Raw genomic sequence first — 16,929 nt, forward strand, 5'->3', positions numbered from 1 at the left:
CCATCGCCTTCCTGTCAGAAACCCTAAGATGGTCTCAGAGATTTCAGGACCCCAGTTTTATTCCACATCCTCTGTTCTTACATGAAAAGAAGATGATTCGTATTGTGGGCTTTAGCTTTTTGTTTTTCTGTAAGGATATTCATTTGTTGAATCCTCTTGTTCTGTCACCCCATTTCTCTTTCCCTGACTTTCAAAGGCTTGGCCTCTTGCACACCTGGTTTTCCAGTGGTTCTCTGCCTTTGGCTTTCATCTCCTGCCTCTGCCCATCAAGTTCCCTCTGGGTGGGCCTGTGCTGGACCCAGTGGCTAGGGAGTGCAGGACTTCACTATTTCCTCATTTCTTCTCTTCACAGACAATGGCATGCTGTGTAACAGAGTGACCCAGAGTTCCCCGGAGCAGACAGTGGCAAGTGGCAGGGACGTGGCCCTGTTCTGCACTTACGACACCAGATTCTCAGATCCAGATTTATACTGGTACCAAATAAGGCCAGATCGTTCCTTCCAATTTATCCTTTATAGGGATAGCAGTCACGTCATTGATGCGGCTTTTATTCAGGGTCGGTTTTCCATACAGTACAATCAGACACAGAAATCCTTCCACTTGGTGATCTCCTTAGTGACGACTGAAGACAGAGCCACTTACTACTGTGCCATGGGGGCCACGATTGGATTGGTTCCACAGTGATGCAGGTGCCCAGGAATTCTGCACACAAACCCCTGGGGACAGCCTGACAGAGCTCTCTTTCAGGGCAGCTCGTGTCCTTGGACATGGCATTTTTCTTCCTAGTTACTTGCGTTCCAGCCTGGCCTTTATAGGTGCCCTAACATGTCTGCTGAACAATGAAATAAATGCCTGTGTGTGTCCAGGGGGAACACCCTGGCTTCAGCATCTCCCCACTTTTTACGTGGTGTCCTCTTGCTACCTGAGTGCCTGTGGTAGGGACAGGACAGCTACATGTCTGAGGGATTATCATCTTTGTGTCCCCAGGACCCAGGTTGCACCCGACACAGAACGGGGCTTGACCAGTACGTGCTGTGTGTGCTGTGAGGGTATCAGAGTGGTACAGAGGAAGGGCCCGTTTAAGGAGAGTCCATCAGAGGGTCTTTGTTTGAGTCTCCATCGTTTCTCCATCATTGTGAATGGCTCTATTTTCTTTTTAAGAATCAAATTGAACAAAGTTATTTCTTAAAAAAATGTTCCCCAATTTACCTTTTCTTCTGTGTCTTCTTGTGCAGCCACCTTATTTCTCCTGGATGCTCTTTGACGTCTCCATTTTACTTTATTTGGAGAACATTTTTTCTTTCATTGAAGAGCACTGAGATATTCCCAGAAAGTTGTCTGTGAATTCCAGAATCCCAGCTTCAAAGTCTCTGAGTGTGGTGCTCAGTGGTGTCTCCAGGGAAGAGAATTACCTCCAGGGAAAACCAACTACCTGATGTCAAAATAGATGCACTCTCAGCCTGGGACGTGGCCCCTCCTTCCTCTCCTTCTATTGAATACTCTGCCGTAAAACAACTATTAATTATTACATGTCATCTTAGAAATAGTAGGAGCTTCAGACATTATTTTACAGGAGTTATGCTGAAGCCCAGAGACGTGAAGGACATCTGCAAGGTCAGGTAGCTGGTTAATGCCAGAGCTACTGTGCTGTGCCCTCCTAGGGCTCTCTCTTGCAGCTGCACCCCAGGAGGCTTTCAGTAGGTGATTTGGGCAGCAGTTTATCTGGGCATTAAAACAGGCCAGGGAAGAGTAGTCACCATTGAGAGGAATGGAAAGGACATGGGGGAGGGAGCCAAGGGTCATGGGCAAATGACTCAGCCTCTGTTTTGAATTATTTGGAGGCTTCTGTTTTGTCTCCTATCGTGTGTGTGTAACAATCTTTCGGAGACTCACTCGGGGCTGCTGTGGGACTTAAATGAGACTCTGCACATGAAAGCCCTGGAAAACTATAATCCACAAATATGGTAGCCCCCAGATATGAAGGCAGCCACAGCCCCCTCGGGCTTCCACCTCCAATCTTTTCTGGATGCTCCTTTTGGTGGAAGAAATTCATGGTCCTGTGATGTGTTAGGATGCATTTTTCTGATGATCTGAAGTGGGCCAGAGAGTGGCTCATTCATATGCTAAATATATTTAGCCAGACGGGGTCTAGCTGAACTTTAAATCAATCCCTTTTCCTGGTCTTGAGGATGTAGTGTGCTCTCGTAGAGGAACTTTGGGGGGCACTCCTGACAACTTGGCTCTGCTCCCAGCAATATCCCTACCTCACTGGATGACTTTGGACAAGGTACATACCTTTTTGGGGGAACGTATTTTTTTTTTCCATCTAAAAAAGGAGGAGGTGATTTTTTTTTGTTCTTAGCAACTACAGAGAAACATTCTAATGTGACCCAAGGCAACAGATGTGAATGTTTTGGGAAAAGGCATTCTTTATACATATAAGATGAAGTTGTATGGAATCTTTTCATGGTTTTTCCCTGCATGGACCTATCTTGTCCATCTAGTTGTCCTGAATCCATTGACTCAGAGTGCTACTGCCTCCTTTCTTTGATTTGGACTGTGAGGACATGATGTGGGAGTTTGCAGATGGCAATGGCAGAGGAGTTGTTGGTGAGGAGTGCTCTTTCACTTGTAACCTCACTTAACACCCCATGTAATTGCTGAGGAAACCGCAATACCAGGTTACTAGGGCTCTGCTACTTGAGTGGGTGCGTGTGGAAACAGCTGTGGTCTTGCTGGGGTCAGAGTAGCAGAGCTCCTGGGCCACACCGGGGATGCTGCTGGTGTTATTGCTGTAGCAGTAGCATCAACAGCAGGAAACCCAGGGCTGGGTCCCTGAGACAGAAACCTGGAGGCTGGGGGCTCAGGAAACTGTGGTATGACCTGTAAGCTCAGTTTGGCTTTTGTCTGACTAACAGTGCGTTCATGGCTCCCACATTTCCCCTGTGATATCGCAATGAGTAAAGCCAGAGGTGAGGCACACACAATACACTTTAATAAATGCAACAGAGACAGTATCAGAGCAGAATGGCAGAAAACCATCAATACCAAGTGCCCAAGCGAGAGTCACTGTCCAGGTCCCTATGTATAGATTGGTGGCAAGGATAGTAAAGATACTGTTTTTACAGGGGAAATCTGGGGCTCTCATTCCTATCCCTCCTTCCAAAAACACTTGTGTGTGAATTGCTTGAAAGCAAGGCCCCTGTCTTACTCATTTTTTCATTTTAAACAAAGTACCTGGAACTTAGAGGGAATCAATTCATGTTTGTTAAATCAATTAATAGAAGTGTATTTCTTCTGTATTTTACTCTGAACTCTGCTAAGAGCTTGGAGAGTAAGTATTTAGATTAGATTTTAGAAACCCCTTTGCCTACGTCATGGGTGTTAGGGATGTCAAATCTAATTTTGTTTGTAAAATAGTAGGAAGAACAGAAAGTACTTTTGTGGATGAGATGCTAGTTTGGGGCAAATCTAGTGCTTTGTTGAGCAGAACCTTTCATGTTTAGGTAAAGGAATCCTGCTCTCCTTCCCCCAGGGTCTGTTTTCCTCTTGGAGAATGAAGCTGGTAACCCGTTGGCTCCCACTTTCTACTTCTGAAGGCAAAGAAAGTCAGATGAACCAAACACCACTTTCAAAGTGTATCAATAAAAAAACGAGCCCTCTATCCCTTTGTATTGCTATATCCATTTATAAAACAGCACATAAAGCACTTAGGACCACAAACCCCTACCCTCCAGGACTTTTGTCGTTCCATCAGGCTGGAGGATAAACTAAGTTTGTTGCCTTTGAAGAAAAACTGGTTTGGGTAGCAGCAATTTAAGCAAGGCTGTGGTGGGTTAACTTGAATCACTGAGAAGTCAGACGCCTAAGAGATACACAGCACCTCTGCAGGCTTTCGGTTTCTTTCAGGGAGTGTAGCCTTCTTATGCCAGTCAGCCTGCAAGTGAAGGAAAATTGTCAGAGTTGGTACAGAAGCATAGACCATCAGTGCTGGAAGGAATTGTAGTGGCCTGTAGTCTGGGGATGGCCAGTACTTGCTATTGCTGCACCACTGCAGACATCACTAATCAATCATGGCACGTTTCTCTTCTACACCTAGTCATTATCAATGTGTCAATGTTGGCACAAGTCATGAAACCCACTTGCTCTCCTTTAGTCATTTGTAACTCTTTTGTTTTACAGTTACAAAACCCTAGGCCCAGAGAAGTGAGGCAACCTGGCTAACGTAACATAGTGAGTTAGTGACAAAGTCAGGACTAAAACTCAGATCTTCTGACTCCTAGTGTAACCATATGGCCTGTGTCCTTGGGACCGTTGGTAAAAGAGTCGCCTGTTTGGGAATGACTGAATATGCTTGTAAGCTGTGTTGGATCAGTCCAACACTCTAAGTCTAAAGTTGTTATTAGATCAGGAGCTGGGACTGAGGAGTATTTGGGGGTACTGGAGAAGAAGCTTCAAAGGCAAGCCTAGACCTCGCTTCGAATTTCATATCTAAATTTACCTGAAGAGGGATTGCAAGTAATAGGCAAATAATAAATGTCTCAGCCTCCACTTCATACGTATCCTGAGTAGCTAGTAGTGGGGTGTTGATGACTAATGAGGGTATAGGCTCACCCCAAAGATAGTCTGATCTACACATCGGAATCCTATGGTTAAGGATCTGGAGCTGGCATCCCTTTTGTCTGGGCAAAAGCTTATTCTCCTCTCCCTGAATATTCTCTAGGTCAGTCTTTAGTGATGGCCTTGCAAATAACCCATGGCCCCTTGGCCAGATAAACAAAATAGCAAATGAAGAAGACTAATTCTTCTTATTAAGCTCCAGTTTTTAAGCTTCCGGGTTGTAGGCAGTAGTTATTGGCTAGTATTACATTATATTATATGACATAATGGGTTTGAGTTTGGCTTGAAATAAAAGGATAACAGAATGGGGTGTTGTTATGCCGAGTATCTGAGATGACCAAACTTATTAACTTGAAAGATGTCCATCTCTATGTGTTTTTCACTTCCCAGTGCTTCTCGGTCTTTACCATCCCAAACTCGTTTTCTCCATGTGCAGCATAGTTTGGGTGTAGGCGAGACTAAGAAGCCACTAATTCTTACCTTACAAGAAAAATAACCTGGCAGTAAAGAGAAAATTGACGGCAACAGTCTTGGCCAACAGCATTCGGAGCCCCAGGACTGTGAGGGACATCATGTTTACCTTCTCGGCGTGCACTGCAGTGAACAAGAGTGAAGATGGTGGCTTCCACAAGAGATAACATTACCTTCTAGGAGCCGGGCCCACAGCACTGACACCAGCCTGCTCCAAATCACCATTATTCTTCCTGGTCTGCAAGCCTAGCTTGGTCCCAGACAGCCCTTGGTGACCCAAGGCTGCTGCTCACACCCAGCCTGGCAAGCTTTGGAAACCCATGCTTGTAGCCCAAGCTGTCCGGGGAGAGTCAGAGGGAACCAAGGGGGCTCAGGCATGGTTATTGTTTTTTTTTTTTGAAATCTGATGATTTTTGGCCCCAATTTGACATTTACAGAGTCTGCTATAACCCTCAATTGTGAAGCTGGCCCTTTGATTTCAACTAACCTTTGAGTTCAGGGCATCTCTTTGAAGTTTGCTGTATGTTTTCAGTTTCCATTGGTTTTGGATTATCTGGAACAAAAGCAGTTACACTGGTAACCAAGAGGCTCAAAGTATTTCAGGTGTTAAAAACGAGAAAAGACTTTAAGTAAGTAAACTGAGGACCAGAGGTGTGACTTGGTTAAGGTCACGCAGCACAGCTTGACAAATTGCAGCACAGCTATTTGCACAGCCGACCTACCTGGCATCCTAGGGTTTTTTTTTTCTTTTTCTTTTCTAATTATACCATGGAGCTAACATCCAGGCATGCCTCTAATTTGTAGGAAGAACTAGGATTCTTAACCCATGAGAGGCCTTTGTTTTGGCCTTCACACTCGATTAGACTTCACATGGATTTTCAACCCCAGAGTCTAGTAGTAGGATAGTCATTAGTATTATATAAAGGAGACAGCTGTTGGTAAAGAGGAGAGAAGGGGATGAAATAAGATGAACTCTATCTTAGATTCCAGCTCAGAAATGCAGAGAATTCAATTCCCAATCAATGACGGGCTATGGTTGGGCCTAAGTCTTGTTTCCAGCATTATGCCGTATTAAGAGCCATCTATCAAGAGTTTACATCTCCAATTTCCCTTTCCCCCGACTTTTCTTCCCCACAATCTTAGCCCCTTGAGGCCAGATACGACCTACCTGAAGTGTCTGTTTTCGGTTCAAAGTCAGAAGAGTACTTTGTTTTCTGTTCAGTGTTAGTGGAGTACAAGATTTCATTGTTGTGTTGAACTGAACATGTCACTGAATTAGAATCTGCATATCGACCAAGCTTGACAGCACTGTACTTCCCACTGGGAGAAACGGCGACAACAGGGTCAAATTCTATTATTTTCTTGGACGACTGGAGACTTATATTTACAGTCTTGGGGTAGAAATCCTTCACCAGACAAGCAACATTCGTCCCATTTTTCATGATGTAAACGAATGGTTTGGCAGGAGGCTGATTTTCTGCAAATATAATATCAATTTATTTTTTGAGATGATTATCCACAATATGTTGGATTAAACAATGGTGTTTACTTCAATTTATCTGGGACCAAACACCACAACCTAGACTTTCCTGCAACCCATTAGTGACCTAGGATTGTTAGCAACTCCATCAAAGGATTACGAAGGGTAGCAGAAATGAAAGGTAGTCAGTTTGACGTCAAGTTAGGAACTACTAAGAGATATGGCTGGGAGCAGAGATGGAAAATAACAACTACAAAAATGTTCTGGCTCATCTGAATTTCAATGACCTATGTTTTATTAATTATTTTTCTGGATAATAGAGGTCAGCCTGAATACCTGTTTGTACCAGTTTGTTTATTTTAAATGCGTGGGCTCTTGAGGGGAGATCAGGGCAGGTGTTCATGCTGTGCATTATGCCAATTAAAGAATCAAGGGCATGAGAAGGACTACATAATTGGTTCACTGTGAAGATGATAGTATTGGCCTCACTTCAGGGTGTTCCCATCATTTTATGGACTGAAAATGATGTGCTGAGGTTAAGTGGTATATCTCTCTGCCTTTAGGTGAATACTTATTCTTTTGTAAGCATCCCCTACAGTTTCCTTTGAGCCTTTAATCAGAGAATGACAAGTATCCTTCTCAGGAATGACATAAACATAAGACAAGTTTAAGTCCATTTTTCTGGATTTATTCTAAGTGGAGCTGTGGAATGTTGGTCCCCATAATTGGGTCTCCTCTTGGCCTTCTCCCCTGTCATGCCTGACCTTGGACTATCACCTCGCTGCTACTCTGTGTATGCATTATTTTCCCCCCTTAAAACGGAAAGTCTTGAAGCTTTGAGGGAGGTAGTAATGATTCTCTCCCATTGTGCCTTATTGGAGTTTCTGCGTTATGATAAATTTTGTCTATGAAGTCTTGGACTCGTAGGCTATCTTCAATTAACTGCTAAAGAAAGAGCCGTGTGAATGTCTGAAAATCAGGAAAGACAACCAACCTGTGAATTTTGATCTGGCTATATTCCCAATCATAAGCTTAACTGATGATTTTTAATGTCATTAACTTGTGTGAATATGGCTCTTAGTATTTAAAACTTAGGTAAGTTTGGCTCCTTGGTATCAAATTAAAAATATGTTGAATTCCAATGTACTTTTATTTACAATGATCTATAATCAAGACATAAGCTATTGCTATACAAAAAGCCTTGGTAATGAATATGGAAATGGAATGATTTTTCTAATGCTCTGTCCTGAGTCTGGATGTGGGCTTCAGCTGCGAAGCTCATGGTAGTAGAGTTATAACCAAATCAATCGGTTACACCAGTTTGAGATGGAGTTATTGCTCCTCAGGAAGTTCCTGTTGCTCACTACTTTGTAAATGGGCTGTGGCCCATCAGGGCTTTACTAGAGAATCAGCTGTTTGGAGGAACCCCCTCCTCATCACTACCATCAAAATTCTTATTTTTTTCTTTTCTGGGAAGCTCAGCTAAAAGATTAGATTCTGTTCCAGTAACTCAAGGCAGGAAAATCATTCCTAAGCATCTGATTCCTTACATTTTTGGCTTTGGCTCTAGACAAGAAAAAGATTGGGGTTTTTTCAAAGGGCTCTCCTGGAACCTGCTTTCAACCTATGTGAGAAAACCTTCATTGTTTTGTTTCCTGGCATAGCTGAAGCCACTGATAACAGACACTGATAAGCCTAGCAGTAACGGTTTAGAAACCACAAGTTCTGTTCATTCTCCTCCCTTCAGAACTGCGACATTTCTTGCTCACTATGCTGACTTTGGTTTGAGATGTATTCTAGTGAATACATCTAGTGATGCATAGTGAGCAAGAAATGTCGCAGTTCTGAAGGGAGGAGAATGAACAGAACTTGTGGTTGATTTTCAAAGGAGTTATGAGTTACAGAGAAAGGAAATTCATCCATTAAAGAACAAAAACAAAACAACTCTATCTCCTTGGTTACTTAAGAGTATGACCCACTCCTAGTCCGATTTAGTTGGCTAATTAAGGTTTGCTTGGGCTTTAAAAATCTATATTTAAAGGCAATGGTCAATGATAACCTTGGACTGGAGAGACCTGATTTGAATAATTTGAACCATATAAGATAGCTGACAACCCAGACATTTGAAGAAGGTCATACACTCATGATATTGAGCTCTGAATCTGTTAGTCAGCATTTCAAATAGAGCAGAGTGTATTGATTTGGTAAAACAATTTTCTCAGACTCTATTTTTCAATGTCTATATGTTCAAAACAATTGTTTGAAAGAAAAGTGTTTCATCTAATTCATTCTTTGGCATCATGGTTACCAAATAAAAGGCTAGCTGACTGAAGTGAGCTTTGTAAAAAAATGGGACGCATTCAATATAGTTGCTATATGTACCCCAGTCTATTTTATATTGGACCTAAACCCAAATTTGAAATTGTATAACATTTTCACTACTGTACTTCAAAATTTAAATGAAATATTTAATTAATTGTTTATCTTTTGAGCATTTCCAGGCTTCTTGGTTCACAAATGCAATTACATTTCAACATGTGTTTCAAAGTGTTGTTTGGACAATTGTTGTTTTATTTTCAGACTTTCTCTTTTTTTATGAGTACCAATCCAATGCTAAGGCTGGGAAACAACACAAAAAGTAGTGTATACGTTTCCTGAATAGTCTTTCTGAATTTATAAACTTAGAAATCATTTAGCATTTAGATTCACATACTAGAGAGTCCTATAGGTTCCCTAAGAATTGCAACACCTATAACAAATGTCAGTCATAATTTCAAGGCTCTCTGCCCATATGGGATTTAACTTGAACACTAAAATATGTTTGCTGTACCTGAGTACTCCGACCAGATTAACCACCTGTCTCCTAAATCTTCCAAGCTTCAGGATATTAGTTTTCAGGTTGCAATAAGGCATGAACACTAATCACGTTAGCCAAAGGGATGTGTGGGGATAAAGTAACTTCCTGGGGAATTTGGACCAAAGTGTCGCTGCCACTGCCCCTTCTGCTCCCATATGCTCCAGTTATTAGTACAATTCTTCTATATTTCTTTGTGCTTTCTGGGCTGCTCTGAAGATTTCAGAAGTAAGAGGGAGCTATAGTTATAACATGTGTTTTTTAAAAAATAGAAGTAGTTGCAGAGCTGCTTCAGTGACTCAGTCTAGTGTCGCCACTCTGGCCCAGTCCATGTCTCCCACTGTGTTTTCCTGAAAATAAGACCTAACCGGACAATCAGCTCTAATGCATCTTTTGGAGCAAAAATTAACATATGACCAGGTCTTATTTTACTATAATATAAGACAGGGTCATATAATATAATATAATATAATATAATATAATATAATATGATATAATATAATATAATATAATATAATATAATATAATATAATATAATATAATATAATAATACAATACAATATAATATAATACCGGGTCTTATATTAATTTTTGCTCCAAAAGATGCATTAGAGCTGATTCGGCTAGGTTTTATTTTCGGGGAAAGAGGGTAGGAATGCTTTCTCAAGTGACGCAAACTGGATGGCAGCCCCAGTCTTAAGACTCAATTTATCCCTTGAAGTACAGGGGGGAAAAAAATCAACTCACGGGGCTCCACGAAGAGTTTGGTGCCAGCTCCAAAAGTCATCTGCCTGGTGTCCCAGGAGCACATTGCAACACTGCTTCACAGGTAACCAGCCTGGGGCTGGCCCTGGGGCCTGGGCTAGAACATCTGTGCCCTGACTCCCCAGCTTGGGTCCCAGCCAAAGACCCCACAGCTCAGAGAACTACAAAGCTGCCCTTGATGAGCTCAGGGAGGCCAGCACACAGTCTCAGTTCTCTTTGAAGCTAATAATAGCTTAACTGATGGATAAGGATGTGAGCATGAAATCCCCAGCTGAGAAGCACTGGGACAGCAGACAGGGCTGAGACAGAGCAAGAGAAGAGCAGGTGACCAATAGCTGCCTTTAAGATAGAAAACTTAACTCCCAGTTTATTGGGAGGTGTCTCTAAGAAGAACACAATAGCCTGGGAGTAGGGATGGGGCTCAGAATGTTAACATGTGTTATAATGAATGTTAGAATGAGGAGAGCTTAGACACAGGTCTTTTTCTGATACTCTGGTTCCCTTCTCTTGGGTTACAAATACTGCTTTTTGATTAGAAACCTAATTTCTTCCCCATCACTCAGACTGAGTCTCACAATAATAACAAATCTGCTTTTGAATTCTCTGAGCCCAGTGAAAGGCTTTCTAAGGACCTGATGGTTGAACAAGAGATTGGCAGCCGGAAGGGAAGCCCAGTGGTGCTGTGTGTCATGAACGCAGGTCACAGGAGCCAGCGCCTCTTTTGGATTGCTTATTTTTGTTTTATAATTTCTCTTGGCTGTGGCTTTAGGGGGATATAGGGATCATGTGAAAATGAACTTAAAGACCCTATGGATTTCTCTGTCTCATCACCAAAATCAAGAGTCCAGGGCTAGAGCCAAAGGGAATGACAGTTGTATAGGGCCATTATTTGCTGTCAAAACGTTAAGGATTGGGGGCTTGATTTGAAATTCTCACTTCCCCTACCTGAGCTTCACATCATCATATTACATTACATCACTGCAAGAAGAGAAAACCAGAGAAGTAAATGAAGTATCATTGGAGAGCACGGTCAGCTTCCCGGCTGAGGGGCTAAGCATCAGTTTCATTTCTTTCCTTCTTCCCTAAAACTCCCAAAGGCACAGCTTCAGAGATTTGATTCTAACACTGCAGATAATTCTGAGTTTCAAGTGGAAATGATTTAAAGGGAAAATGAAGCATAATACTTTTTGCTCAGATGCAATTTCCCCAACACCAATCGGATTGCAATCAGCTACAACATAATTCTGTTTCTGTCCTTTTCATGGCTCTAGTCTCTCTCCCCTCCAAGATAAGAAAACTCACCAAATTCCACGACTTGCCTGAAAGCAATAGGCAATCAAGAACCCCTTGATTCTTGGTCAGTTCATATTACCTCCTGAGAGGCAGAGATCCTGTTGACACTAGCAGTCACTTTTAGGACTGCCAGTCTCCCTACATTCCTGTACCTTTCCCTGCTTCTTTATTTCCTCGGATTAAAAAACAAAACAAAATCTAGCCATGTAAGCGGTAATGCTTGCCCCAGTGAACTTGGCATTTTGGAAAGCGTTTGAAAGACTGTTGTTTTCTGGACTGGTCCCAGTGACTGACAGTTGGCAATTACCCCAAGTACCTGAATATAGCCCCTAGATTTGCAAACACTGGAACAGACTACCAGTGGACAATGTCTCCAGGAACATACCACTACTTTTTTATTGTCCTGAAGTTGGTGGCTGTGTTTCTATATTGGATGTAGGCTCCTGAACCCTCTACAGAGTCAGGGCTAACAGGGGAGGTGAGCACATAACTGCTCTCAGCAGGCCCAGACCAAGATGGGACCTTGTGGATCATTTAGTTTGAGCCAAGCATGTTGATTTAATGCAAGTTCTCAGCAAAAAAGAGACAAGGGCAAGATTGGCTTTTGTCATTTGAAGGAGAAAAGATTCTTTTGATCTAACTCCTTCTTTAATAATATTTTTCTAAGCCTCCCTCTTTTAACGCCATGGCCATGGCTCTTTTTCCTCATAAATAATGGAGAGACCCTCCTCATCTAGGGATTGCCTTTTCCCTGGCCCCAGTCCCTGACTGGAGGCCAGACTAAGGCAGTTAGGCAATTGTAGAAGACTTTTTAATACTAATCCTCAGAACAGAGTTTCCAAGCATACACAGAATATTTTCTTAAGAGAAACCCAATGAATTTGTCTGTAAATTTTACCCCAACTCTTTGTAACTACAATAACAAACCCCAGTGTATTTCCAATTTAGAACCTCCCAACTTCCCAAGAAGCTCCATTCATTCAAGACTATGCCACAACTCCAAGGGAATATACAGGCTGAAATAAAATGCATAACTTACTTGCTTCCACGATGAGTTGAGTTCCTTTTCCAAAGATGAGTTGTGCTACCAACGCACCACTTCAGGCATCATTACAAAAAACCTTGCTACCTATTTGCCTTCTGCCTGATCCATCTGTTTTGGAAGGAGGTGGGTGGAACAGAACAAGTGTGGCTGGAGACATAGAACTTTGCAAGGGTTTCTGAGATCTAAGCGTTATATTTTGGCAGCTTGTTTGATGTGTGTTGTCTTTTGAGTGTTAACACTTAGAAAGTCCCTAAGTTTTCTGCTTTTATCTCCTCAACATGTCATCTCATACCTCCAGATCTTGCTTCAGGATCACATTCTCACAGGGAGACAGGAATTATTTTGGTTTTGCTGAGATTTGCCAAATGACAATTGTCAGCAGAAACATAACTTAAGGCTTAAGTCAATCACAAAGAATTATGCCTCAGTCAGAGGTAGAAGGACATAATGATTGGAACAAAAGCCATTGATGCAAAAGACTTGGAGTCTATCCAAAGGATCATAATAATGATAGATGACTACCATTTGTATAAGTACTTTACTACTTATAAACAGCTTGTGTTTATACTGCCTCAACAAACATCATTATAATAAATTTAGGAGGTGGTATTATTAGATCTATCTTACAGATGAAATCACTGAAGCTGAGTGGTTGAGATAGTGAGTGGCTGAGCTGGGTCTCACTCTCAGGTCTGCAGAGTTCAGTTTCCATTTACTGAAACAGAATAATCGATGGTAGGACTGAAAGGAGCCTCAGTGATCAACTGTCAAAACCTCTGTGATAGCACAAGGGCATTGGGAGAGTTTTGACTCCTTTTCCAGTGCTTTTTAAATTAAATCACAGAATTCCTACTGGGTGGTAAGATGTTTATACCATTGAACGTCCTTGGTTTTCCTACTAATTGTCCCTAAGAATTGGTCTGGGTGATCATCAGGATCATATTGTGCTACAGCTGGAAGACCTTGGAAATCATTCGGTCCAGCTAGAGGGACACTAGAGTTCAGTGAAGTCACAGAGCTTGTCAGCCAAAGGGAAGGATTAGAAAATGATCTTTGAATTCTTGGTCTAACATGCACGTCATTACACCTCACATTTACTAGAGTACAGGTTGGTCATGACCTACATCTGGAAATGGCAAAGGCACGGGTATTCAGTAAGCTGGTTCTCTAACATCAGTGAAGGAGAAGGAAGACAGCAAAGGTGCTCCGGGAAGGATAGTAATCTAGTAGATCCACTGCAGCACATGCCCCATCCTGGATTTTATCAGAAACCCAGTCCCTGGTCCTCAGACCATCCCTTGTTGCTAAAGTACCTGCTGGAAGGATTTTTCAACAATGTGAAAAGTGTTTTCCAAGCTGGAAAGATATTTAACAAAGATAATTGCCTAGTGGTCATAATAAGGAAAAAATGAATCACTTACTTGGTTCTACCGTCAGGTAGGTTCCTTTGCCAAAGATCAGTGGTTTTCCACAGCTGATAAACCTAATCTAAAAACCTCTTGCTTTCTCTTTATGGCAACCCTGGCCCCAGTTGCCAAGTCACGTGATAGGCAGTGGAGGGGATTTTTCTGCCACATCTGGTCTAATTTCTTTTCTCCTAAGTCTTGAGGGCTGTCCCTTCAGGACAAAACAGGAGGTGATTACTGTGTCAAGTAGAAATCTAAGCTTTTGCCATGTTACAATCTGAATTTGTGCTCTGAATGACAGCGGCTGGAAAGGAGTTTCTTAGTTTGATCAGGAGGAAAGAAAGGTGGCACGCTGGTCATAGCGCAGTGGTTCTCAGTCTGTAGGCTACACTTAGGTGGGGCAAAGATCTAGAGAGTTATGTGCCCCATTCATCCCTATTCATCATATGCAGCCAGAGCTTTGCATCATTGCCAAGCATTGTGCAGCAGCCAGACTTCTTAGTATAAAACAGAATTAGGATCTTCAGTATCTTTTAATAATATATTCATGAATATCAATTTTTAGCAAGCTTTAATAACATACGCACACTCAACAGTGACAGTTAAATTAACCTCTGTCGTGTATAAAAATCAGAGTCTATGAGATTGCCTGTGTATCACTCGTAAAAACCAGGGAAGGAATATGCACTCTCAGATCAGTTTACAGCCCATAAAGGACTGCAGATCATACTTTGAGAATCATTAAAATGGAGAGCGGTTCTCAGTTCTCGTGAAGAAGAAAGATGTCAGAAAACCTGAAACCTAGTTTGACTCTATCCCGCACCAAGAGTGTAATTTGGTCAAGTTCCTTAGGTTCACTGAGCTTCATTTGCCTCCTTTATAAAATGAGAGTAAGCTCTTCTATATTGGGAGGTTATAAGATTAAATAAAAGGGTTTCTATATAGCATTCTCTAAACTGGAAAGCCTAAGTGTAATTATTAGAATGTTTATTGGGGTTAGATTCAGAGAAAATAAGTTTTACTTGAAGGATGTAATTTCACTAATTGGCAGAGCTCCCCAGGGGTAGGACTGTGGGGAAAGGTTGCTGAGGGAGAACAGAATCCTATGTCTTTGGTGGTTGAAATGAGAGTGCCCACTTCTTAGGGTTATGGGTAAGGACTGGAATTCAGGTTTCTGTCTCCCTCGGTCTTTTCTCTAGGTCAAGTGTGACCTCTGGTCCATTCTCTAATCCTCCCCCTCTAATCCAAAAGCTGAAGTCTTTACCGTATCCTACAAACCATCCCCTCCCCACTCCCGTTACCAACCTGACTTCACTTTCAAATCCTCTTCCTGTCACTCACATTCCTCCAGCCACACAGGCCTCCTTACTACCCTTCATACACCCCAGGCTGCACTTGTGTTCCCTCTGTCTGGAATTGTTCTTCTTCCAGATATCTGCATGGCTCATTCTGTCACCCGCTCTAGTCCCTGCTCAAATGTCACCTTTCCAATGAGGCCTTCTGTGATGCCTTTGTTAAAAATTGCACACTGCTCCCTCCCACTAGTAGTCTTTATTCTCTTTCCCTGCTTTATTTTTCCTTCGCAGGGCTTATTGCCACCTGAAATACTACATATTTAAATACTATATATTCACCATCTGTCTTTCACCATCTATTAAAATGAAAGCTACAATCAAGCATGAATTTTTGTCTGTTTTGTTCATGCTGATTTCCCCAGCACTTAGAAGAGTGCCAGGCATATAGTGACAGTACTTGTCACAGGTTGCAGAGCTGGGACTCAAACTTGGCTCTGCAGGTTCCTAGCTTGCTTTCATTTCTATTTCCTTTTGCCTGAACCTACAGCTGACTTGTTCATTCATCCATCCATCCATCCATCCATCCATCCATCCATCCATCCATCCATCCATCCAACAAACATTCATTTAGTGTATTCAATGTATGAGTATTCATGGATACAGTAAGGAACAACTTAGAGTCCTTTCCCTTATGGGACAAAAGAAGACAGATGGTAAATGAGCATACAAAATTTCAAGTGGAGATGAGCAGTATAAAAATTACAGCAGGGTAAGGGATTGCAGAATGACAGGAAATGATTGAGGATGGCCTCACTAGAAGTGATATTTGAGTAAAGAAAGACCTGAAGCAGGAGAGGGAGAAAGTTGTGTGAGTCCTGGGAGAAAATGGCTCCAAGCAGAGGGACATGCAGGTCACAGGCTCCGTTCTGGGCAATGCCCACGTTGAGTGCGAAGGAATGCCAAAAATGGGAAGGGGAATGTTATTTTCTGGAATTTTAGAAACATGTTGATAAGCCCAGGATTTTGTGGACTCCTCTTTCTTGGGGTGATGCTCTGATCCTCGTTGGGATCTTTTTGACTTTAGGGATTCTCAAGCCCCAGGAGTGTAATGTGAGGGATGGGGCCTCCCCTGGAGAATGTCTGTTTTGGTAACTGGTTTTGGTCTGAGGATAGGACCCCTTCCTTAGTGAAGGATAGTAGTGAGGATGGCAGCTGGAAGCGAAACAGCTTAGCTGTGGCTTCAGACTCTGCAGTCAGCTTGGAAAGGAGCTCATTAGAAACCTGAGAGGGAGGCTGGGCCACGTAGGAAAAACCTGTATGTGTGCCCCAGTTGAACTGCATCCCCAATAGAATAGCAGAGTTAACTCTTCAATGCACAGATTCTGGAATCAGACGGATTCTGGAATCAGACAGATGATGCAAATTTTGACTTTACTAAGCTGTATGATCTTAGGGAACCCTTCCTGCTTGGTAAACAATGCAGGTAATAGTACCTACTTCTGCACGATCACTGTGAGAACTAAATAAAGTGACATTCATTAATAAAGTGCCTAGTCCAGGGGCTGGAGACATAATAGACACTCAACAAATAGTAGTTGATATAATGATGATATAGAATAATCCATATTATTCTGAGTCCATCTAATGGCCCACTTTTATGAAGATGTTCCTGCTGACTGTGGCCCTATTCTTAGCTCTTG

General features: G+C 42.2%; 1 gene segment (V, D, J or C); it reads right to left on the reverse strand.

The window, feature by feature from the left end:
* Positions 1-2,974: 2,974 nt before the first annotated feature.
* LOC308498374 (T cell receptor delta constant-like) overlaps positions 2,975-16,929 on the reverse strand; it is a 70,495-nt gene continuing 56,540 nt past the window's right edge. Inside the window, exons 2-6 of the C gene segment in view lie at positions 10,173-10,243; positions 6,260-6,568; positions 5,579-5,644; positions 5,101-5,214; positions 2,975-3,937 (exon numbers count right to left, since the gene is read on the reverse strand).

The sequence above is a fragment of the Rhinolophus hipposideros genome (assembly GCF_964194185.1).
Source record: "Rhinolophus hipposideros genome assembly, chromosome: 5".
In the NCBI taxonomy this organism is placed as follows: domain Eukaryota; kingdom Metazoa; phylum Chordata; class Mammalia; order Chiroptera; family Rhinolophidae; genus Rhinolophus; species Rhinolophus hipposideros.